The sequence below is a fragment of the Pygocentrus nattereri genome, chromosome 8 (genome assembly GCF_015220715.1).
Source record: "Pygocentrus nattereri isolate fPygNat1 chromosome 8, fPygNat1.pri, whole genome shotgun sequence".
Lineage (NCBI taxonomy): Eukaryota > Metazoa > Chordata > Actinopteri > Characiformes > Serrasalmidae > Pygocentrus > Pygocentrus nattereri.
The window spans coordinates 30,013,367-30,040,051 of NC_051218.1; the positions used below are offsets into that span (position 1 = coordinate 30,013,367).

Consider the following 26,685-nt stretch of genomic DNA (forward strand, 5'->3'; position numbering starts at 1 on the left):
CAACAGCCTAGCAATGTTTTGGCAATGGCAATAGCAATACCTTCCCAACCACTTAGGATAGGATAGCAACAGCCTAACAAAATCTTAGCAACCACACAAGAAGGTATACCAACAGTCTAGCAACACCACAGCAACTGCCAGGGATATCATATCAGTGGCCTAACACCCACCTGGGATAACATAGCAACAGCCTAGCACCACCATAACAGACACCTGGGATAGTATAGGAATGGCCCAGCAACAGCTTAGCAACAAGTTGAGGTAGCATGCCCATGGCTTAACAACATTGTAGCCACCTGGAATATTATAGCAAAAGCCAAAAAACACAAATGACCAGAATACCAAACCATCAGCCTCGCAACACCTTAACAAATGCCTGGGATGCCAAAGCAAAAGCCTAGCAACACCTTTGTAACCTCCTGGGATACCATAGCAATACATTAGCAACCTTCTGAAATTAGATAGCAGCAACCTAACACCTTAGCAGCTGCACCTTAGCACCTCAGCAACTATCTGGGATTCCATAGCCATAGCCTGGCAACACCTTAACAAACAGCTTGACTTTATGTAGTAACAACCTAGCAACCACCTGGAAAAGCATTACAATGGCCTAACAGCATAGCATCCACCTTGGATGGCCACAGCCTAGCAACACCTTAGCTACTATTTGGGATAGTATAGCCACGGCCTAGTGACAACTTAGTAACCACCTTGACTACCATTGCAATGGGCTAACAACACTAAATGTGTGTGATACTAAGGCAATGGCCAAGAAACACCTTAGCAACCAACTGGGATTCTATAGCAATGGCTTTGTCAAGCCAACTGAAAATTCACAAACTTGTCCCCTCTAGTTAAACATAATTAAAAAGTAAAAAGTAATTATTTTACTTGAAGTCATTTTTAAATAGCCCTTCCTTTAATATTTTTGCCACTGCAGGGGTAAACTGAACCATCTGTTCGTCAAATGAAGGCTCTCCACACCAGGCTTTCCTTGTGAAAACTCACTTCTGACACTTCTTGATTCAGCTGAGAGGGCACTCATAGCATGGTTTTCTAGGGGAATATACAAGCAAAATGTCTGTTCTGGCTCTATTTACTTCCCTTAGTTTGAAAACATAGCATTTCAACATCCTGTATCAGTTCAGCGGTATGGTTGGAGAGAGGATCCATGTGATCATTGTCAGAGAGGTAGAGGTCTCCTCCCCAGAACCCAGCGGGCTTAGCAGCCTGTGGAACATCTTCAGTTTATCCCCCTGAGGTGGACAGTACTTTTCTGCTGAGAGTCGACCTCAATCTCTTCTCCGCCTGCTTCCAAAGCCCTCCAAAGACGCCTTACGCTACTGAGAGCCCTGCAGTAATGACCTGCTCTGAGCCTGCAGAGACAACCATCAGCAACAACTCTAGAGCTGCCAGGGGGACTCTCTCACTCTTTCTTGTTCTCCAGTGCTCTCTTTCTCTCTTGCTCTCACTCTCTCTCGCTCTCCCTGAAACAATCCTAGAGGCCCTTACCTTTAATTGGCACAGCCAAAAACTCCTTATTTAATCTCTTAGAGAGGAGCAGCCTCTTCTCTCCACTTTACTGAAGTACAGAAAGAAGGTGGAGGAAGTATTTAATGCTCTATAGGAGAGATGCCCAAACTAAGAAAAAAAAAGAAATTGGTATCTCTATCCTTCATCTTCCATCTCATTCTAATGTGTGCGGTGCCAGCTCGTGGCCAAGGAAGTTCATCTCTCTCACCGGTTTGATATGTAAATTCCTTCACCACAGGAAACTATCAATCCTCCATATTGAGTAGGACTGTTGGCACGCAATTGAATGTCTCTCTCATTGCCATGCGCTTTAATCTTCATAATCCAAAGGTTTGATGAATTCTCCAAATCCATGGCTGAGCATGGGCCACGTCGATTCATTTTCAGTCTCCTGCTTGAGAAAAAAAAATAATAAAAAAAAAGAAGAGACGACAGTCTGCTGGAAGTAAGTGGGATGCATGATGGCGCGTTTTTGATCGATAACCCCCACATCCAGCAACTGATTGAAATAGATATTTGCCAGCGAGTTTTCTCTCCATAATGATCTCATTTCATATTCTTGCCTCAAACGGCTCCTCCATCCTTGATGCATGTGGAAAGTGGAGCACGTAGCCCACCCATCCTCGTCACTGGAGATTTATGATGTGGATGGAACAGTAGGTAGTCAGCACCAGGGGGCAAAAATAAAAGTGGGGGCAGAAACCTACAGAGGAACACAAACCTTATCTACATTCCCCAGGTGAATAACGTTTTACGCAGTGTATTGTATTTTGCCTGTTTGGTACAAATTATACAAAATGTGCTGCTGCAAACCCACTGCGATCTATAAGCTTCAAGCAGGATCTCGACAAGAAGGCTGAAGAGTTCATTTACAGTGCCAGGAGCTATAAGAGCTTAATGAAGCAAAAGCACAGAGCAGCCTGTCCCAAAAAAAGAAAAAGAGCCATTAGCCAGTTGAAGCATTGTGCAGGACTGAGGCTCTGCATATGGGCCAAAGTCCCAACTCTGTCCTCAAATTGCTCATCCTTTTTTTTCTTTTCTTTCATGTACCCCAGAAAGAACAGGCATATGTGTTCATTATGTCATAGCTTCCTACACTAATAGTCTATGTTGTTTGTCTCATTTTCAGATTCAGTCTTTGGGAATTCTACACTTGGAGTGCTCCTTGAGGACACTGAAGCGGATTTTTCCCTAACACAAGCTGTTTTGAGAAGATCTTAAAGGTAAGAACCATAGCAGTATTCATGGTAAAGTGGATGCCAAACCGAATGTTTCCTTTTAATGTCAGCATACAAAGCCAGTGGTCAATGGAGCGTTCCATCTAGAATTACATTTTCCCGAAGTTTCCCGTCAGCTGCAGTGGTGGACTAAACCCAATGGGGGGGGGTTTCATGTTAGCCATGAACCAACATGGCTAATGTCACAATATTCTCAGTCAGGTACAGTAGGACTTGTTGTACATGATCTTTGATGAACAGAACCTTTTGTAGGCCTGTCTCTTAAAACATGTCCAACTTGGTCATGTGCAAAAATCGGTAAGACTTTATTTTACATTACATTACATTACATTACTTTTAGCAGACGCTTTTATCCAAAGCGACTTACAAATAATGTGGTACATAGAACAAACATAGTCAGGCCTTAAAGGAGGCCAAGGGGTAATAGCGGGGTAGAGAAGGGAAGGAGGGCAAGAAGGAGATGAGGTTGGTAGTGGCTAGATTTGCAAGAGGCGATTAGAGCAAGTGCTCCCTGAAGAGCTCTGTCTTCAGGAGTTTCTTAAAAATAGCGAGGGACGCCCCTGCTCTGACAGCGGAAGGTAGCTTGTTCCACCATTGGGGAATCAAGTATGAGAACAGTCTCGATTGCTTTGTGTGAATGTTTGGCAAAGCTAAGCGACGGTCATTGGAGGATCGCAGCGGCCGGGCGGTGCTGTAAGTCTTTAGGAGCGAGTGCAGGTAGGAGGGAGCCTGCTCTGTTAACACCTTGTAGGCAAGGTTTTATTTGGATGGTCCACTGTAGATTCTTTGTAAATGTTCAATGTACATTTCAGAAACATTCAACTGAATAGTCATTACATCTCACTGAAATTGAAGTTGAATGTAACTTAGTTGGTCCAATGTAGATGCTTTGAAATGCTCAGTCTGCCTTTCAATAACATTCAACTAAATATCCATTAAATTCAACTGAACTGTGAAAGAGGTTATTAAATCTATTCCTAAACCCTAAACCTAACCTTAACCCCAAGGCAAAACCTATATATACTTTTTACCCTAATCAACTGAGGATCACCAGAAAGTTTGTAAATGATTTAAGTAGCTGTAGAGCATCAATAGGGGACCATTCAAATAAAGTGTGACCCACTTCAAATAAAGTGTGACCCAAAGTCTAAACAGTTGAACTGTGTTTACGTGTTTATATTTCATATAAAGCTACTATCCTTTGGTAATGTTTGTCATTACATAAGGATTTTTACAATGGTTTTCTGGAAAAAAAGATTTGTTGATTTTCTAAGAAAAATACATTAACACATCCTCTACAGCCCATATGTCAAACTCAAAGCCCGCAGGCCTGTGGTACAATCCTATTTTGCCCATGAAATTATTTTAACTTTCTATTATTATTAATCCATTTCACCTTGAGCTGCACTACAGTCCCCAGTATGCACTGCAACACAGTGTGTGATCTTACGCCCTTTCTCCAACACTCTAATGTCCAGCAGTTACACAAAACAGAAAAGACGCCTGGTGTGTAGTTCAAAAATAAAAATATAGGCAGGTTTAAAAAAAAAAAGCCTACCTCATAAGGACATTTAGAGTTTAAACCATTATATGTAGCTAATGTAACTTATTGTTTCATATAAAACAATTTATTTGTATTTTAAATTATTTTGCTGGTCATATTTAGAATAAACAGTTCGGGTTATGGCGAAATGTTAAGTAAAAATGCAAGAAAACGCATCTGGTCCACAGACTTGTTGAGATTTTTTAATATGGCCCTTTTAGTATTTGACTTTGACACCCCTGCTGTATGGTGACCAAACAAATGACATTTTTCTGCAAATGTGTAATGTTTGTTATGAATGACTAATTACATAAAATCATATCAATTGACTGGCTTATTTTCCAGTAAAGAAATTGCATTATTAAGTATACGTAGACAGATTCTTCATATCTATGTTTACCCCAGTCTTCAGGGTAACCCACTCTGGAGCAGGTTATAAGTCACCACAGTGATGCAGATGTGAGACATATTCCATATGTACTGAGAAACATCTGCATGTGCTCAAAAACCTGTATAGGATAATTGATAACGTCATCACCCTACAGGAACACTTGCGCTATGGCAACATTTTCTTGCTTTTGGAATGAAATTTTATACCTAATTTTTTGTTATTATTTTTTTTAATGTTATTTAAACATACAAGCCACCCTTTACATTGTGTATAACCCTCATGATGAATGGATAAACAGAAATGCTCCTTCTTACATTTATTTACGTTGAGTTACACACGTTTAGTCCATCTCCTTTTAACGTACCATTTTGGAGGTAGAGGGTTTTGTTGTGGCAGTGACTATTTCCAAGTGTATGTGCAGCATCTCACAGCATTAGTGTTAGTAATAGTAGTAGTCTGGGACAGTTGCTAAACGACAAGTTCTCTAATGACATTTGACCTCCAAAAATAAAGTTGTCCATAAAGAGATAAAGCCTGTGAGATTAGGAACCTGTGAAAACTCCACCCAAGCACTTCATTGGTCACAAATTACTACAAAGTCGTCCTTGCCGAAAAGCAAATCCAATGTATTAGTATATTGGCAGGGCAATGACACAGTGGGTAGGGCTCTCGTGTCACAGTAAGTAGGTCTGGGTTCAGTTTCCTGGCTCTGCCTGGAACTCCCCGGAGTTTGCATGTTCTCCTCATGTCCAAACACATACAGTCAGGCTATCTGGACACCCTGAATTGTCCCTAAACATGAATGTATATGTCTGTGTCCTGCGAAGGACTGGTGACCTGTCCATGGCGTATCCTTCTGCCCAATAACTGTTGGGATAGGCTCCAGCAACCAAACCCCCAACCACCGCCCCCCCGCCCCCACCACCATGACTCAGAGCAATAAGTGGTTTAGAAAATGTATGTGTGTATACGACTAACTGCAAACTAATGTAATTTTTCAAATATTTCTATTTTTTTAACTTACCGTATTTTCCGGATTATACGTTGCTCCGGAGTATAAGTCGCACCAGCCAAAAAAATGCACAGTAAAGAAAAAAAAACATATATACGTCGCACCGGAGTATAAGTCGCATTTTTGGGGGGGGGGGGATTTAATAAAATCCAAGTTAACGTAACATGAACAGTTATTCAGATAACAATGACAAACTATAACAAAGAACATGCTAACAAGTTTATCAAACCATTTTTATCAAAGTTTATATCACTCCAAATCATCAAATCCATTGAACTCTTCATCCTCAGTGTCACTTATGAACAACTCCGCTAACTCTGGAGGTGGACGAAGCGCCGCTTCCTCTTCTTCGTCGCTTTTGTCAGACTCGTCGTCAGTTACATTTGCAATTATTCCAGCCTTTCTGAATCACAGCAGGATGCTTTCAGTTTTCACGGAAGCCCATACTTTGCTGATCCATTCAATGACTTCCGAGAACGTAGCGTGGCGCATTCTCCCGGTTGCCGTGAAGTCCGTATTTTCCGGACTATAAGTCGCTCCGGAGTATAAGTCGCACCCCTGGCCAAACTATGAAAAAAAGTGCGACTTATAATCCGGAAAATACGGTAATCTGGTCTTGGACTTGTCCCAGACTTGGCCACTCCTGGTTTCTGTCTTGGCTCTATCTTAATTACAAAAAGATTTAGTCTTGACTCTGACTCAATGTGTCCCGGTCTCTGTCTTGACTCGGACTCAGACCTAGTGGTCTTGACTACAAGGCTACCAATAACCATAGCTGAGAGGTGTTTACTAATATCAATCTCAGAATAGGATGTAAGTAATTCAAAATATCTTCGAAGACCATCTTTGCCACAGGCAGACTGGAAGCCTGATCATGACTTATTCAAAGAACAAAAGCAACCAGGCTAACCACTACTAACAGCTATATAACTCTGGACAAGGAGCTTTAAATCTGAAGGTATATATGCCAGAATAATAGGAAAAAATCATGAGCATATCAAATGCTGGATTGTAGATTTTACCACATTGCATTTTAGGCTTTGAGTTTGATCTCTTTTAATTATTATACTGTTCGGAGGTTAAGGCATAGCAGATGACTCATACACACCAATAAATGGGTCTTCCAGGCCTTTAGCAGGCCTTTTTGCTACATAGAATCATTTTCAAAAAGGTTCTATGTAGAACATATTCCCCATCAATCTGAAGAGCCATCTCACCATTCAAAGAACCATTTAAGCATGCAAAGCAGCAGTCCTGGCCCTGCGACTGATTAAAAGGGGTATGGTTAATTTATTTGGTGACTACTTTGGAAGTAATGTGAGTTCCTGTATGTTGTTATGAGGGATTAAAATGTGGATCCACGTACGGGCCTTTACTCTTTAAGGGGTTAAGTGCCTCGGTTAAGGGTGTTTGTATGACAGTTACTTGACATGCAGGGATCTAATTTCCAAGAGTTCATTTTGAGTCGACAAGTCTGTGAAATTAGTTGCAAATGAGACGACAGAGCGGCGAGACCAAATGGCCAGCCGTGACCATCCTTCTCCGGAGACGGGAGTCAAGCGCCTTTCCTCCCCCCAACCCCCCCCTTCTCTTTCTTTCTCTCTCTCTCTCTCTCTCTCTCTGTTTTCTTTCTTTCTTTCTTTCTTTCTTTCTTTCTTTCTTTCTTTCTTTCTTTCTTTCTTTCTTTCTTTCTTTCTCTCTCTCTCTGCCTCTCTCTCCTTGATCCACAGTGTCAGAGTGACATTTTCTCCCCAAAGGGCACATAGCACGATGAAATTACTCCCTGATGTCAAGCATGTCATCTCAACACGTTTAAATGCCTGCTCTCAAATGCCAGCACCCGCTAACGGAACGTGCATGAAATAACTGTCCGCAAAGAACTCCCGTGTCCCATCACGTTTCTCAGTTTGCGACAGAAATGCACAAAATATTACTATGCTCACGTAGCCGAGGGACAGTGCCGAGCGAGCGAGTGAGTGAGTGGCTGGGACAAACAAACAAACAAAAAAAAAATCCCCTAAAAAATCTCAGTGCCATGAGGCATAACAAAATTAGGCCTCAGATTGTGTTTCTTTTTTTCTTCCTTTCTTCCTCCATCTCCATCTGATCCTTGTGTTCATCCCTGCATTTGTGTCCTAATATAGTCAGAGCTGAGTGCTCTCAGGCAGAACTCTCACAGCCTCCTCAGTGAAGTGCCTCCACTCCAAAATCTTCTCTCCTAAATCAGCCTGGCTACAATTACACGCAGACCCAGGTGGGAGGAGGGGGCAGAAAACACCACCACAGCAATGGAAATCTCGCTAAGTGGGTGTGTGTTGGGGGAGATTGGGTGGGGGCTGTATGTGTGTTTCTCATGTAGTTTCTAGGAAAAAAATAAATAAAACTAATTTTGACCTACAGCACTAAAAAATTATCCTGAGCTTGTAAAATTCTATTCACAAAAATAAATAAATAAATAGAAAAGATGACTTTGCAATAGAGGACAGGATTATGCTATTATTATTACATCTCTATTACTTATGTTGTTATACATTATTGCGTGCCACATGTACCCATATTAATCCATATCTGTAAATATATAATACATAGGCATTTTTTGTTGCTATATGTTGCTGCTTTTATTATTATGTAACAATACATGCAACAATGTAATCACAGTTTTACTGTTACAGATTGATTACAGAAGTGCAGTACATGCGTATCAACTTTACTTTTTACGTTTATATACACAAGTTTATCTCAATTGTTATTGCATTGAAAAATTGTATAACATACAAATTGACTGGTTGTTGCTTCTCCTGGAATGGTTAGAAGTTACTGAATACATTTACTTCATTAGCCCTATCAACATTATAATTTCACTAGGTGTAGAACTACAGCTCGATGATTATTGCATAGCCTCCCTTTATTCATCATTGGTCAGATTCTAACCACAGTACTGCTGTTGTCCAGATGTTATTTGGGTGTTGGACCATTCTAAGTGTCAGAGTTCTAAGTACAGCAGTGTTGGTGTACTTTTTACACATGTCAATGTTAGTGCTGTGAGTGGTCCACCACCCAAAATATCTAGCCAAGAGGAGCCTTGTGGTCACACTGGCAGGTGTGATCAGTAGATGGGCTACAATCATTAACTGTACACCATACAAGGTGGAGCTACAAGGAAGAGGATCCTAAGTAAGTGGCCAGTCTTTGAATGGTGGTGGAGAAAGCCGTTAGTCTGGCAGAGCATGATGCGGTCAGTGCTGGACATTAGGCGTTTTGCTTTCACGCCCCATTTTTTTTTCCCTTGAACATCAGTACAAGACGTTCTGGGAAATTGAAGAGGGGCTGTCAGAAGACGTGATTATCAGCTGGGGGCAAATGACGAAAAATAACATAAAATTAGAAACTCTCCACGCATATGAACAGCGTCATGACTTGACTTCCGTCTGCTATTTCTCTCTTTCTCTCTCTCTCTCTCTCTCTCTCTTTCTCTCTCTCTCTCTCTCTCTCTCTCTCTCTCTCTCTCTCTCTCTCTCTCTCTCTCTCTTTCTCTCTCTCTCTCTCTCTCTCTCTCTCTCTCTCTCTCTCTCTCTCTCTCTCTCTCTCTCTAGCAGATGTTAATACTCCAAGGCTTTTGCTCAACATGCCCAAAACAGCCGGCCTCTAATCTGCATTACAAATTTTCTTTTTTTTCCCCACCATCATTTTTTTCTTTGTTTTTTACATTAGTTGCATAAGAATTTATTTTGCAATATTACACCCTGGCTGTGTTTTATTGGACCCAATATAAAGGCATGATTAAGCCATTAAAGACACATCTGCCATCCTAATTTCTTTTTAATCTGGCAAGGACTGGCCTGCATATTGCGGTAGTGGAGCTGACGTTTTAATTAAGTCAGGCCTGTAAGAATGATTATGGGTGTAGAGAGCAGAGCTGAGCTAGTTGCTGGACCGTGGAGGATGGATAGTCATGCGCTATCCATCTGTGGGTGTTCTGTATAGACAGCAAGCCTTCATCTTTTCATGGGGAGAGGTAGTTTCTCTATTGCTGGTTGCCGACAATGCAAATGAGCTTGTGCACATGACTGAAAATTGATATAAGATAAAAGACAAACAAATGTAAACATCTGTTCCAAGCTTCTAACGAAATTTAAAGCAATAAGCCAAGAGATGCTATGCGCAACTGCAATTTTATCATGGGAACAGTATTCTTAAGCACAACATGAAGCATGAGTGCCTAAAACTCCCTCCCTTGTGATAAAATCACTGTAACGCACAGCAAGTGGCTTATTGCTTTTATAAAATGATGACTGACATAAAATACACAATTTTTCAGAAAATAACTTCAACGATTATTGATCACAATCCACATAAGCAATGTAGAAATGTAGTTCCTTTAAAGTATGGCATTGTTGCCAAGCAACCATGGACCACTGAATGAGGAGAATGTTTGATCGCCCATCGCTGTATATTGTGGTCATTTAATGATTTTTAAACTTTTTATCATATAACGATGAACATAGGATAACACAGCACTGTTTAATGGAAAACATTAACTTTATAAGTATTTTGATAACCAAATTATCACCTTAAGTCACCAATCACCAATCCAGCAGCATCCCTCTTCCCACACTGGGGCTGAATATCAAATGGCTCCATGCTCCCCATATAGTGCACTACATAACAATTTAAATACTGGATCCTGGAAGCCAAACAATGCAAATATAGCTAAGAAATAGGGGACTCGGACACATCCATACTCAATAAATAATGCACTATTTGGCTGTAGCGGATAGAATTTCTAAACCTTTATAGCACACAAACATTTGAAGCTTGTAAATCATTCAAGTGACATTTTTTGGACTTGTATACTACCATGAATCGCCATTAGCTTAACACACTACTATAGTGTCTTGGGGCACAGGCAGAAATTAATGTAATCGTACTGGTATTATATGGTATTTAAGGCCGAGCTTCAATTTCCATGACTTCCTATTGATTTCTGAGTGTTTTGGTTTTTTTGTTTGTTTTTTAGAACAACTGAGTCTTGCTTAATAATCCACAGTCATGACACCGCAGTGCTGTTTAAGTGTTTGCTGGTGGGGAAAAAAGCTCGGTATCTTCAGTTGACTCAGAAGGTGTTAAAGTGCAAGATGAGAGATGCACCCTCCTGGTTCAGAGTGTTTGTGTGTCGAGAGACTCCAGTGTTTGAAAACGAGGCCTGTGTGTTGGGCTGACAGCCAGGCCGGCCGACGTGGAACACAGGGATGACTGCATGATTGAAGAACTTTGTCCTTCAAATCCAAAGGGCTTCTTTTTTTTTCTGGAAGGCAATAGAGAGACAGAGAAAAGGAGTAAAGAGAGAGAGGGAGAGAGGACTGAAGGCTCCGTCAGTGGGCTGAGAAATCGTTTGAAAAGGAACTCGTTTGGAGCTCAGAATGAGAAAATCTCTGTCACAAAGCAAAGCTGGCACGTGTGCCCCTGCCATAAGCTGCCTGATGTGAAGGTTATGTGAAGAACTGAATTAAAAGGGACTTCTCAATAGCCAGCCAGATTTCGCACTCTGATACGTCACAGCGCTTCCTCCACTTTCTCGAGGTCTTTTCTCGGCGGCGTTTCGTGCCTTGTATCTGCTCTGATCTTTTGACTTTGCCGAACGAGAAATGCTGTGATTTAGGCAAAGCCTGAAGACAGGCTTTATTTAAAGTAGTAGCACATAGATTTGACACATGGAGAAAATGTCTTGGAGGAAGTTCAAGGGGCGTGGCCAGTTCCAGTGATAAAAATATGCAAAACAGCTGAGCTTTAACAACTAAATTGCACAGCAAATGGACACTGCCACTCATTCTTCCAAATGCTGCTTTTAACAGTAAACAATAATATACACCAATGAGGGAATTATGGACTGCTGGGAAGAATTCATCTAGGCACATAACAATGCACACTGTCTTTCATAATCTTCCATATAGCTAAAACTCAACTGAAAAAGCACAGGGTCTCTAAAGACTGTAATTCTATCGCTATAGAATATAAAGATGGTGTGATAATTCATCTCAGCACCCTGGACAGCTCCAGGTTTTGGGCAAAGAAATCATTCTGCCAGAATCATAACAGCTCAATTGTCTGGTCACACTTTATTTGGATGGGTTTAATAAAATATTTCATACTGAGCTTGAAGTCCAGTTTCATTTGATAGATATTTAATTGAATGTTATGTAAAGACACACTGAGCATTAATGAAGCATCTACAGTGGACTATCCAAATAAAGTGTTACCAATTGTCTTTTACGAAATCAAAATATTGCCCAATTTCCTCAAAAGCAAAACACATTATTTTACACCCTAACTGTTAGAACCCTACACTAATATGGTGTAACTGTTTTTGTATTGTGGTGAATTCTAAATGCAATTACCATTATAAAGTATGTACATGAGAAGCCACATGTTATTTTCAGGAGACCCCATCCTCAAATATGTCATTATTTTATATGCATAGTAAATATTTACTTACACAGATTTTGATAACAAGTGTCAAATCAAATATCTCTTCAGAAATGGTTTGTCTAAAGTGTTTGGGAGCTGAAAATGCAAGAATAGTCCATTGTATTGTTTTATGACAGAGTGAAAGTAAATGTCTTACAACAACTATAATAATAATAATAATAATAATAATAATAATAATATTGAATCGTGTCACTCTTTTTTAATTCTTTGCTTATAATATTAATGCTAAAATAGATCTAATATAACCACAGTGTGAGTGGGTTTTGTGATTTTGGAGGTGGATTGCTGGCTAATAGTTGGTCAAAGTGAAATAAAATCACTCTGGTTAGTGAGGGCAGAGTCTGCTGAGTGACTTTAGGTGTGAATCATTTTGGTCTTTTAACCATTTGTTGTAATATGAAGGCTAAAAGCAAAGAAATAATATCAGGATTTTGGGAGGTTTTTCGAGCTGGATTACTCACAGATGCTGACATCACAGCTTGATGATATCATGCTGGGTCATGAGGGCCAAGTCTGCTGAGTGTTTTGTTGTCTGTATCATTTCTGTTGCTTAAACTGTTCTAAAATTGCAAATGCAGCTATGCATGGTTCTTGTTCTAAATATAAATTAATACCACCCCTATTCATTTGATGCAAATGAACCTTTAAGAAAAAAGTTAAAGAATTAATATAATTACTATAATATAATGTATAATAAAGGCAAATAATTAAGCAGAGATTTATAGTTTATGCACTAGAGATGACTCAAAGGGGAACTTTGGGCTTTGTAGCTCCCTATTTTATAACCCCAATTCCAATGAAGTTGGGACGTTGTGTAAAACATAAATAACAACAGAATGCGATGATTTGCAAATCCTTTTCAACCTATATTCAATTGAATACACTACAAAGACAAGATATTTAATGCTCAAACTGATAAACTATTGTTTTTTTGCAAATATTCACTTATTTTGAATTTGATGCCTGCAACACGATCCAAAGAAGGTGGGACAGGGGCAAGAAAGACTGGGACCTGTGTGGAACATTCCATAGGTGAACAGGTTAATTGGAAACAGGGGAGTGTCAGGATTGGGTATAAAGGGAGCATCCCTGAAAGGCTCAGTCGTTCACAAGCAAGGATGGGGAGAGGTTCACCACTTTGTGATCAACTGCATATGCAAAAATTCCAACAGTTTAAGAACAATGTATCTCAACGTGCAATTGCAAGGAATTTAGGGATTTCATCATCTACATCTACTATCAAAAGATTCAGAGAATCTGGAGAAATCTCTGCAAGTAAGCGGCAAGGCAGAAAACCAACATTGAATGCCCGTGATGCCTGATTCCTCAGGCGGCACTGCATTAAAAACTGACATCATTCTGTAAGAGATGTTACAACATTGGCTCAGGAACACTTCAAAAAACCATTGTCAGTGAACACAGTTCGTCGCTCCATCTACAAGCGCAAGTTAAAACTCTGCCATGCAAAGCGAAAGCCATATATCAACAAAACCCAGAAACACTGCCGGCTTCTCTGGGCCCGAGTTCATCTGAGATGGACTGACGCAAAGTGGAAAAGTGTCCTGTGGTCTGACGAGTCCATATTTCAAATTGTTTTTGGAAATCATGGACGTCGTGTCCTCCAGGCCAAAGAAGAAAATGACTGTCCGGATTGTTATCAGCGCAAAGTTCAAAAGCCAGCATCTCTGATGGCATGGCGGTGTGTTAGTGCCCATGGCATGAGTAACTTGCACATCTGTGAAGGCACCATTAATGCTGAAAGGTACATACAAGTTTTGGAGCAACATATGCTGCCATCCAAGCAACGTCTTTTTCAGGGACATCCTGCTTATTTCAGCAAGACAATGCCAAGCCACATTCTGCATGTGTTACAACACTGTGGCTTTGTAGTAAAAAAGTGCGGGTACTAGACTGGCCTGCCTGCAGTCCAGACCTGTCTCCCACTGAAATCTGTAGTGAATTATGAAGCGCAAAATATGATAACAGAGACCCCGGACTGTTGAACAACTGAAGTTGTACATCAAGCAAGAATGGGAAAGAATTCCACCTTCAAAGCTTCAACAATTAGTGTCCTCAGTTCCCAAATGCTTATTGAGTGTTATTAAAAGGAAAGGTGATGTAACACAGTGGTAAACATGCATCAAATTCAAAATGAGTGAATATTTGCAAAAACCAGTAAAGTTTATCCATTTGAACATTTAAATGTCTTGTCTTTGTAGTGTATTCAGTTTTTATTTATGTTTTACACAATGTAAAACTTCATTGGAATAGGGGTTGTAAGATAACACAATGCATATGCAGAGAAAGTATGTACTGTTAGCCATAATTAGTGGGTGTATATCAACCACATGAAAATGATTGCCTTTTTAAAAAGAATCCGCCCTCATGGGCCAGCTGTGGGTCTTGGTGCATGCATGCAAGACGATGCAATGGAATTTTTAAACTAGACCTTATTACTGTTTTACTTAAAATGTGCCCACACCAGTAAAACAAACCACATGAATTTGAAAATGTCTGAATTTAATCTGAACTAAAGCATAATTTTAGTTCAGTTAAGTCAATTCCAACTCTTGGGAGCATATGGTACATCTTCTCTTTGGGTCCTTGGGCTTCTTAATGGTTTGATTCAGCTTGTATCCATACATTTTGTTGCTGGCCATGCTCTTTATCTTTTACTGTGACAAGCATAATTATCATTTTCAAAAATGTATTGTTCTCATATGTGCAAAAGAAAAAGAAATGTGTAGAAATGACTTTTTGAAGGATCCATTTTTTTTTTTTTTTTTGCCACCCCAGCTTCTCTCAAAAGTCTTTTAAGATCAAACGCAGGTTTTTACAGCCATAGAGAACCACCAAAAAGACCATAACTTGAACAATTCTGTTCTTTGTAAAACAAAGCATTAGATGAATCATGATGAACTGTTCTGTGCACAATTAAAATGAAAGCATGTACAGATGAGCTTGAGTCAAATACATTTGCACGTATGGAACATAAACACACTGTCACTGGTTGAGTTCAACAATATGTTTACCACCAGAGGAGGTCTTGATAGCCTATAGTGTTTGAGTGGTTAATTTGTTCTAAGCCCCTTTATATAACATTGTATTATGCACTTAACTCTCTGGCACAACTCCAGAACAATTCAGACAAGTGAAACAATCCAGACCTCAAAGGCACATGGGCACAAAAAATATACTGTCTTTTTTTCATAATTTCAAGCCAGCTTTATCTACATTAATAATAATCAGTAAAATGGTCAAAATAGTTGTCCAGAGATATTTCTTCTTACTCCTGTCTTCTGTGGAGAAATGTCCATTTATTTCTATGTTGATTTGGTTCATTTTAATATTAATATCCATCCATCCATCCTCTAACCCGCTTCTCCGTCAGGGTCGCGGGGGGCGGGGGTGGGGGGGGGGTGCTGGAGCCTATCCCAGCAGTCTTCGGGCATAAGGCAGGATACACCCTGGACAGGTCGCCAGTCCATCACAGGGCAGACAGACAGTCACTCACACACTCAGTCCAATTGGCCTGACTGCATGTCGTTGGAGGAAACCCGGAGGAAACCCACGCAGACACGGGGAGAACGTGCAAACTCCACACAGATAGGACCCTGGTCACCCGGCCAGGGAATCAAACCCAGGCCATCCTTGCTGTGAGGCGAAAGCGCTACCCACCACGCCACCATGCTGCCCAATATTAATATCAATACAGATATTTAAATTTAGCCAAACATAGAAGAAAAATGAATTGGGCTCATCTGTCTTTGTTCAAAAGTAGGCTATTAAGTTTTCCTCTGTCACAAGGATAAATGTGCAATCTGTTTTGACTGAAAATAGTTAGCTGTATTTTTCAAGGTGAATGTTACAGGGCCAAGTACAGAGCCCTGTGGGACACCATCAATAGGCATTAAGTATGTTGTTAGCCACCATCTGCCATATACGGTCACATACCTCTGAAGCCAGTTAACAAACTAGATGCACAGTTATGGGAAAAGTGATAATTGGTATTATTTTGGTATTGAAAATCTGAAGTGGATCCATTTGAGATGGAGCATTCTCTGTATTCACAGCACATTGAATAGGAACATCAGAGCATTTATTTGTGTAGTGCCTAGTTATGTTGATAAGTATATTTTATATTGATGGATATTTGTTCTTCTCTACAGTAGATCCAAATATATGCAATAGATGATCTGATGTATTGAGCACTAACTTCCCACAATATGTTGTTCACATAATTTTGGCTTGATTTTGATGCTTGTTATTCTCTTATGTGAGACACAAGAAGATTCTTAAGTACATTGAATGCATTTGTTTCAAGTATTGAACCCAGAAAACAAGCATCTATTAAGTCTTTGTGCAGTTTGGTACACAGCTTTGCCAATAAATAATATTATAATGACAGGGAAAGGGAAGAAAAAGCACAGAAGATGTGTTAATTAACAGTGAAGAAAATAACAGAGGCCAAGACAGTTCATTTATAAAAGCAGGGGATGCTGTACTTTGTTGGTGTGTGTGTGTGTCTCTGTTGTCAATAAAACCTGAACTTCACTCCCTTTGGTGACTGATACATCCTATTGCACAAAATGAGCCCACTTCCACAATATAGCACAACATTAAAGTCCACCCAACACTGCTAATCTCCAGCATGCACATGATTTCCATCATAGAGGAACCATTTCTGCACAGATAAAAGACAAAAGATGGAGATGGTTTATTTCTTGCCCTCAGTGATCCTACTGAATCACAATTAAAATGTATTTTGTTGTCACTCCTGGCAGATCAGCCGATACCTCTGCAAGTGATGTTTACAGACTAGTGTGTTAAAGATGGACTGTTGCGAATAATTTGTTCATCAATATTAACTGAGCTTACCAGGACTTGAGGCATGTGGACTTATATATCATGTTTGTCAATAGTATTTGTGTTGGGTCAACATGCCGAGAGCTGCTGATTGGATTTTATTGGATTGCTGTTACGTTTCTGGTTTGATTTTTACATGGTCATTGTCATATGATTTGTCCTCATGTTTGTGAAATAAAAAGATTTAATGTAGTATTTAGACATTTACAGTTAAAATTTACAATGTCTTTCACTCCCTAGTAGTTAAGCCATGTATGGAAAAATGCATTAGCATATATCTGCCTTTTCAGCCTATAGCAGTTTAGCCCCACTCATTCACAATAACTATGTAGGGAGTGTTTCGGCCTGGACTTATTTTTGTGTATGATGTAAAATCATCCACAGAATCTAATCAGAACCTAGGTCATTTACATATCAATTAGCGTAACAAAAATAGTGTATGTGTATGTAATCGCTGTTGTTGGAAGAAAACCTTGTATCTACATTTTGGTTGTTTTTCAGTTTTTTACAAAATTAGAAAATAACTGTTGTTCTTTACCTTGGGTGTAAATTTCATGAAGAACAGACCAAAAGAAACAGCCCAAAATTACTTGGGAAAAATTTCTGGAAAGATTTTCTATATACATATTAACATGGATAGTCTTTATCTTTTAGAATTAATCAGTCTGTTTTTTTTTTGTTTGTTTTTTTACCATGACAGATATATACTCTCCGGCCACTATATTAGGTACACCTGTTCAGTTGCTTGTTAACGCAAATAGCTAATCAGCCAATCACATGGCCACAACTCAATGCATTTAGGCATGTAAAGGTGGTCGAGATAACTGGCTGAAGTGCAAACTGAGCATCAGAATGGGGAAGAAAGGTGATTTAAGTGACTTTGAACATGACATGGTTGTTGATGCCAGATGGGCTGGTCTGAGTATTTCAGAAACTGCTGATCTACTGGGATTTTCACACACAACCATCTCTAGGGTTTACAGAGAATGGTCTGAACAAGAGAAAATATCAAGTGATTGGCAGTTGTGTGGACGAAAATGCCTTGTTGATGTGAGAGGTCAGAGGAGAATGGACAGACTGGTTCGAGATGATACAAAGGCAACAGTAACTCAAATAGCCAACCAAAATCTCTGAGGAATGTTTCCAACACCTTGTTGAAAATATGAAATGAAGAATTAAGGCAGTTCTGAAGGCAAAAGGGGGTCCAACCTTTTACTAGCAAGGTGTACCTAATAAAGTGGCTGGTGAGTGTATGTAAATAACCTGTTCTAATTGGATGATTATTACATTACATGCCAAAATCACTCCAGGCAGAAACACTCTTGATGTACCCCAATCAGGCATAACATTATGACCACCTCCTTGTTTCTATGCTCATTGTCCATTTTATCAGCTCCACTTACTATACAGGTGCACTTAGTACTTCTACAATTACAGACTGTAGTCCATCTGTTCCTCTGCATACTTTGTTAGCCCCTTTTACCTTGTTTTTCAGTGGTCTGGACCCCATGGACCCTCACACAGCAGGTACTATTTGGGTGGCGGATCATTCGACTTTTACAGGATAAAAAAAAAAAAAAGTATGCAGAGAAACAGATGGACTACAGTCTGTAATTGTAGAACTACAAAGTGTACCTATGTGGTAAGTGGAGCTGATAAAATGGACAATGAGCATAGAAACAAAGAGGCATAGTCATAATGTTATGCATGATCAGTGTATACATATGTATATAAATAACATATGTTTGTACCATTACTGGGTTCCCTTGTGACAAAATGTCCTTGCAGAGGTCCAGCGTTATGGAGCTATAATTACGTTATTGTTCAATATCTTTATATTTATGGACAAAACACAATGGCTACCAACATTTCTCTCTGTTTATGTGAGTTCTGCCCCCCCTCCTTGCCTTCAGGCACTACCCCATCCTTATTTCTCTCCCTGTGCAATTATATTTTTTCAAGCAAGCCAGCATTTTTTGACAGGTGTGAATTGAGCAGGTAATTGTATATATATTTTTTTGCACTCCACTTGTAGTGTGCCTCATCTCCCGGTGCCGCACAGTTTCTTTTGTTTCCATTAGCCAGAACACAGTGCATTACAGGCTCCATTATCACACAGCCAGCAAACAGTGGAGCTGGGTGGACAACACACTCTCACATGTACACACAGATATCTTCATGCTAACAGGCTACATGCTGCTTAGTCCTGCATCGGTACAGCTATATGCACATCCATATGCATAATGGCTCTGTGACATTTTAATGTAATAAATGCATGTTAGGAAATGTGCATGCTGTTTTCATATTTGTATACGCTGACAGCCTCATTTTCGAGGGCAGTTCAGTGAAATATGACATGAAGGAGGTTGTGTGGTACACAGCATTTTATGATATTTTAGTGCATTTAAAATGAATAAAAATTAATCTAAACATTATCTATTACATATCATGTGTAGTCCTTATGCACAGTTAACCCATTTACATCACAACCAAAGACTGCGCACAGAGGAAACTGGCCACAGACTGCAAACTCTTCAACACAAATGGCTCCAATTTGCACTCCCTATCCAACCAATGTTTGATATTTACATTTATTACAAACTTCAAGTTTCATATGCCTATTCTTAATCAAATTTGAGGTCCTGGGGAAAAAGAAAACAAAAAGCAAACAAACAAAAAAAAAAAAAAAACGCAATGAAATAAATAAAAACAAGAAAGAAGCAAAAATAAATTCAGACAGTAGTTTCTCATCAAAATCTGAACTACATCTGGAGTTTACCTAAATATTAGTATAATTTGACTTGTTCTGAATCGAGTAGGCCAATCTTAACAAAGTTCATTGTTTTTTTTTTTTGTTTGTTTGTTTTTTGTTTTATTTCCTTGTAGTTTCTCTGTTTTTCTTGATTTTTTGTCTAAAACATTAAAGTGTTTTTATTCTTTTTATACATATGTAATGTTTTAATGGACAAGACAAATGTCAGAGGATGAACATTTCAACTACAGAGCATTGTCTTTGCTGTAATTTCATTTGAATTGTCATTCATGAATTGTCAACTATATATTTTTGCTTTGTAGTAGATGGTAGATATATTAAAATGTCATTTAAATGTAATTCAAATTCAAAACATAACGACTACTACTAACACTACTACTAATAATAATAACACTACTAATACTACTACTAATAATAATAGTAGTAGTAATAATAATAATAAGGAATATTGTTGCATTTTTCATCCATTTAGTTTTTAGTTTGCTGCTTCTCTATTAAATTGAAATTTTACTGTAACCCATTGACCAAAAACTATATAATATAACCTATTATACATTATAATAGTGTATAATAGAACCTAATGGGAAGTTGCTGAACTCAAAGGGTAAACGCTTGAAATATGTGACTATATAATGCCAAAGAATCAATACTACAGCCATTACACGGTACTGCTGCTGGACTCTGTGACCCGGTGACTAGGGGGAGGTGTTTGATTACACACACACCCACACCCACACCCACACACACACACACACACACACACACACACACACACACACACACACACCCACACACACACACACACACACACACAACAAGGATAAGCTTGCTAATGAAACGCTCCTCGCTCTTCCTTTTTTCCCCCTCCTCCTGCTGTCTTACCACTCAGTGCAGGCTTTATATCTAAACACCTCTCGCTCGATAACTCAATCTGAGGCCCTTATCTCACAGCATGAGCCGTGATTTAGCATCCAGGAGGGGCCATGTTTTCCTCACCGTATCTTGCACACATGCACCCTCAGGCTCCATGAAAATATGGAGGAGGGCCATCAACGATATCAAAGCCAGATTACAATAGAGACAGACATTAATAAGCAGCCCCGGCGTCCGGCATTAAAGGAGGCTTTATTGATAGCGAGTGTCGAGGATGAGGTGAGACGTATTGTGGCTGGAATAAAAGCAACACGTAAAAACGGCCTTCCTGGGGCTGATAAACAGACCAGCTGCTCTGCTCCGTATTGACTTTGGCTCCTCTATTGTCCCTCTGTCCCAATTTTCACAGCGGTGAGGTGGTGACCATGCAAACACTGGAAGCTGTGACTCCCTAAAACAGGCACTTTTAAGTCTTGTTCTTCAGAAAATCAGGAATATTTCTCAATAGGGGTTGTGTTCCCTTCTTCGATTGAACAAAATTGTATTCCATGATTCAGAAAAGCAGGGTTTTGTGAGTTTAAGTTAAATATAGTACAATTGTCTTCTCTTTCTCTCTAAGTGGGTAGGATAGTCCCATCGCTCAGCACAATGCTAGCCAATGTGGGCATCTGTTAGCTGATGTAACAGAACAGTAGTTTGTGTTCCTCTCCAAGCGTGTTGACGTCCAATGAAGTTAGCAGCAGTTTGAAGCTTGGGGAAAGCATATGTAAGCATACAGCCTCCTGGCTTAGTAGCAATGTGTCATAAAAGGATGCCTACACTCTTAGAAATCATGGTTCTTCAAGGATTCTTTAGTACAGAAAAAGGTTCTATATAGAATCATGAACACTCAAAGAATCTCTTGCATGACTAGCATAAGGGCTCTTTGTATCAGAAAAGGGTTACGATTGATGGAAAACATGCTGTAAATGGTTTTATATACCTTTTTGAAAAGGGTTTCAAATAGCACCAAGGGTTCTTCCATTATAAGGAGGCCAAGTCTGTAACAATAGAAGAACCCTTTTGCATGCTATATAGAACCCTGTTTAAAAAGGTTCTATACAGAGCTATACAAAACACATTCATCATTACTAATCATCATTTAATCAGTTCTTTGAGTGTTCATCATTCTAAATAGAATATATATAATATTTTCTTTAAAGAACGCTTGAATGAGCTGGAATATCACTTGAAATGTTGTGTAACACCAAGTACATCTCAAACACTCATGCTCGTTCTTGCAAGTCCATCATTGCATGATTCTTCCCAAGATGGTCATTCTTTCTGTTCTTCCTTACTGAGAAGCACCACAGGTGTAGTTCAGGCTTACTGGCTTTACTTTCATTTATGAAGTATGACCGGAAGGGGCAGGAGCATCCATTTTTCCAGGCTTACTGTGCCGATAAGTTGCGGTTTCCATAGCAGAGTGAAAGCTAGCTCCTGTTAAGTAAGATTGAGTGCAGGTGCTCTGAGAGGAGATTGCTTTCAGGAAAAGGGCATTTTGTCTCCTAAATAGATCTTTAATGTGGGCTGGCTGGATTTATTCCTTACATCTTCATGCATTTTTCATTAATGGCTGTCCTGACAGTGTTTGCATCTGCCCATAAAGCCAACCATCTTGATGCATGCTGGGGATCGCTGAAATTAGTGTGATACATTCCCAAAATCACAGCCTTGCGTATTAGTCAGCATTTCTGTCACTCCGCTCCAGAAGCCTGCTCTTTCTTACTGGTGTCACTTTCAGACTACTCAATCTTTCAGATTGCTTACTGTGTGTTACGTTGCTGTTTACAGATATAGCATGAATGCTGGGCTGGAAGGATGTTACTTGGACTCATACATCCCAGACTTGCTGGAAGTGTTCAGCACTGGAGATGCATGGCCCTCTAGAACTACCTTGCTTATTCCTTTATTCAGCAAGCTTGTTATTTCATTATTAACCTTATTATTTAATGGCATATTTGGTATTCAGTAACTACCACAACATCTTTGGTAGCTGCTATGACTAAACTGTAATGCAGTTTTGAGAAAGAGGAGATAACACTGATCAATACAAACAATCCATAAACAACCTCAACAGACATTTCTATACTCTAGAATATGAGAGATTAACCTGATAAATGTTATACACTACATTAGGAGATTAGTCCATAGGCAACCTCAATAGATGTACTTATACACAACAATGGAGATTTAGGTCCATAAACTGACCAATCCATCAAGTATGCAAAAATAGAGGATATAAGTTTGAAAAAGAATCTCAAGAAACATTCCTTTATACTATATTAGGAGATGTTAGTACATAAACAACCTCAATAAACACTCAAAATACAGTCAGAGATATCACTTAATAAACGATCTCAATAAACACTCTTATACATTACATCAAGAGATATTAGTCCATAAGCAACCTCAATAAATGCTCGTACACACTATATAAAGAGATATAGGTCCATAAACAACCCTGAAAAAGACTCATATACACTACACTAAGAGATATTAGTCCATATGCATCCACAATAAATGCTCTTATACACTACAATGGAGAGATAGGTCCATAAACATGATTAATCCATCGTATACACAACAAAAGGGGAGATTAGTCCAAAAACAAGTTGAATAAGTATGTATCACAATATACATAAGTATCATAATGGGATATATTAGTTCATAAACTACCTCAATAACCACTTATCTACTGTTTTAGATATTACTTCATATCAGTAAACAATATTAGTAAACACTCCTATACACTACAGCTTGACAATTAGCCTGATATCGCTAGTTTATCCATAAAAAATGCATCTCTGTCTCACGTAAAGAGTTGAGAAACAGCATTGCTTCAGATACAACCCAGAGTTCTGACAGAATCTGATCCGACTGAGTGAACCCAGCTTTTCTTCACTGCTGGAGTACCAAGCACACTTAAGGTTAGGTGGGCTAGCATTAGCTAACAGCTTTGAGCTCTGAAGCTTTGCAGTAGTCCTAAACAATAGTACATGATAAACACTGTATGGACGCATGAACAAAGGTGGCAGGAGGCAAAGGACTCTGGGGAATCTGCATCCATAGACTACAACAATAATCTCCCACTGCAATTACGTCACACGTAATGGGTGAGTGACCCAAACAGACGGGCTGCAGATAGCATTCCATTTGCCATGGAAACAAGACCAACTCTGAGAAAGGACACCTGTAATCCTGTTTTTAAATGATTTTTCTTGCTGTCCCAAGGCTAAACGCTCTGAATTGCTGTAGTTTTCTAATGTAAATGCATTAAAACATGATTATAGTTACCTGTATGCATAGTAGAATCTCTGTAGACACTTATTATTAAGGCAAAGCCTTGAATTATTATTTTTTTTTCTCTCTTTGTCATTTGTTAACATGCTATCTACAGGGTTCTTTCTTCTAAGATCACACAGTGAGTATCCTATTTATAGCTAGTGCCTCCATCTCGACAGACAGCCTAAACAATTGGAAGCAGAGTTACCTTCCACCGTACCATTTGGCCTGTTTGTCCTGTGTCAGTTTGAATCTCCTTGGCTTTTCTTTTCTGAGACATGAAGCTTTTATTTACAGTTTTTAATTTTTTCCCAGCCGTTTATTTGCTGTCACTCACAATTTCTCACTATCATGCTTTTGTTCATTTTCAAGTCAGTCCAGGTGTTTGTTCAAAGGCTTTATTTCTGAGCAGGTGTATTCATTCTCAGTCAGGTGTGTATTTCTTGATTCACAAAAAGTACTAAACAGCGTTTCAGAGATGCAGCTGTTAATTGCTATCTGCTCTAGTTTTTCTAATTTTTCAACACATTTTATTTAATTAGACTTTCTTTAAATGTTTGTCAACAGCAGTGATGTCTTCCTTATTCTTTCTCTTACCCTTGATCTTTTGTTTCGACCCCTGCACCGATTTCTTTGTCCCTGCACCCCTCTGTGTCTCTCATAGTCCAAATGTATACAAATATATATTTTATATGGACAAAGGTATTGAGACCCCTACACATTGCAACATTACACCCACAGGAGCCTTTATGCCATCCCATTCTGAATCCATAGGCATCATTGTGGAGTTGGTCCCCCTTTGTGGCTATAACAGTTTTTTTTGTGCTGATGTTGATGCCAGAGGAGGCTTGGAACTGTTATTGTGACTTTTATGCACTATGTACCTCAGCACTTGGCAACCTGCTCTGTAAATTTACGTGCTCTGACACTTTGTGGCTGAGTTGCTGTGGTTCCTAAATGCTTCCACTTTTCAATAATGGCACTCATAGTTCGTCATGGAATATCTAGGAGGGAAGAAATTTCACAAACTGACACGGTGGCGTGGTGGTAGTGCTGTCGCCTCACAGCAAGGAGGGCCTGGGTTTGATTCCCCGGCGGGGCGACCAGGGTCCTCTCTGTGTGGAGTTTGTATGTTCTCCCCGTGTCTGCATGGGTTTCCTCCGGGTTCTCCGGTTTCCTCCCACAGTCCAAAGACATGCAGTCAGGCCAATTGGACATGCTAAATTGCCCCTAGGTGTGAGTGTGTAAGTGATTGTGTTTGTCTGTCTGCCCTGCAATGGAATGGCGACCTGTCCAGGGTGTATCCTGCCTTCCGCCCGAAGACTGCTGGGATAGGCTCCAGCACCCCCCCCCGCGACCCTGACGGAGAAGCGGCATAGAAAATGGATGGATGGATGGATGACTTGGTGAAATGGTGGGGTTCTATTACAGCACCATGCTCAAAATCAGTGAGCTCTTTAGAACGACCCATTCTTTCAGTGTGTGAAGGCAGACTGCATGCCTAGGTGCTTGATTTTCTACACCTGTGGTGATGGGACTGAAAATACCTAGATTCAGTGATTAAAAGGTGTGTCTCAATATATACATATGCCTTTTTCATTTCCTCACTCTACATTTCTCTCTCTCTCTCTCTCTCTCTCTCTCTCTCTCTCTCTCTCTCTCTCTCTCTCTCTCTCTCTCTCTCTCTCGCTTCTCTCTCTCTCTTTCTCGCGCTCTCTCTCTCTTTGTGAGTGATTTATTTGTGTGCCAGTTGGATGAAGTAAATCAGTGCAGACTGCCATTAAGAGCCATCAGTCCTCACACAAGAGGCTTTCTCACCACTGCCACGTCTTGTTGTGCTGACTGGCCGAGCTGTGACAGCAGTTGTTAATATCAGATCATGTCTGGTTTGCAGTAAATGATACTATGTGATATATACAAACAAGAAAATAGCTTTAAATATAATCCTGCACTCAGTCTGCTGCATACTGCAAAATAAATTAACAAACAATTTCTGTTGCAAATAAGTGAATGACAACAAAAATAATTATATCATGTTCAGGGCTTGTTTGATGAAGCAGCATTTCTTGCTTTCTGAGGCCACACTGTAGTTTGCTACTAAATTAACTAAATTTAACATCTGTTCATAACCTATAGGGGACTGTAGTAGACTACCCAAATAAAGTGAGACCTAAATTACTATAATCAAATAAATATGTGTCCCTGTTATCAGATTAACAGTTTTTTTGTGTGTGAAATGTTATGACTCTATGTTGAGCTGCTAGTGAGCAATGAGTTGGCAGCTTTACATCATATTATCGACAACTTTACATCATACTTTACTTGACACACACACACACACACACACACACACACACACACACACACACAAAACACTTTGCTTGCTTACCTACAAAAATGAAAATCCACTTCACTTCTGGTTTTGCTAGCCATAAATATATCTACGCAGATATCATCCATCAAGGTTACTGAGGAAAAAAACAAGTGTAGTTTAAATGTGGGTCTTCCAAAACAGGTGGAAATGCATTTTATGACTACTAACAAAAGGGTTAAGCTTAGTTTGATCGTGTCGAGGACTTTTTCTTTAATGAAGGTGGATCACTTTTTGGCAGTATATATTATCATGGCAGCTTATGCTGCATTCTG

General features: G+C 39.5%; 1 protein-coding gene across 1 annotated transcript in view; it reads left to right on the forward strand.

Annotated features, from left to right (window-relative positions):
- The window catches only part of lingo2 (leucine rich repeat and Ig domain containing 2), a 453,337-nt gene that overhangs the window by 152,479 nt on the left and 274,173 nt on the right, over positions 1–26,685 (forward strand). Inside the window, exon 3 of the mRNA XM_017693392.2 lies at positions 2,663–2,756. The gene's annotated coding sequence lies outside the window, so the exon portion shown is untranslated. The remainder of the gene's footprint in view (positions 1–2,662; positions 2,757–26,685) is intronic.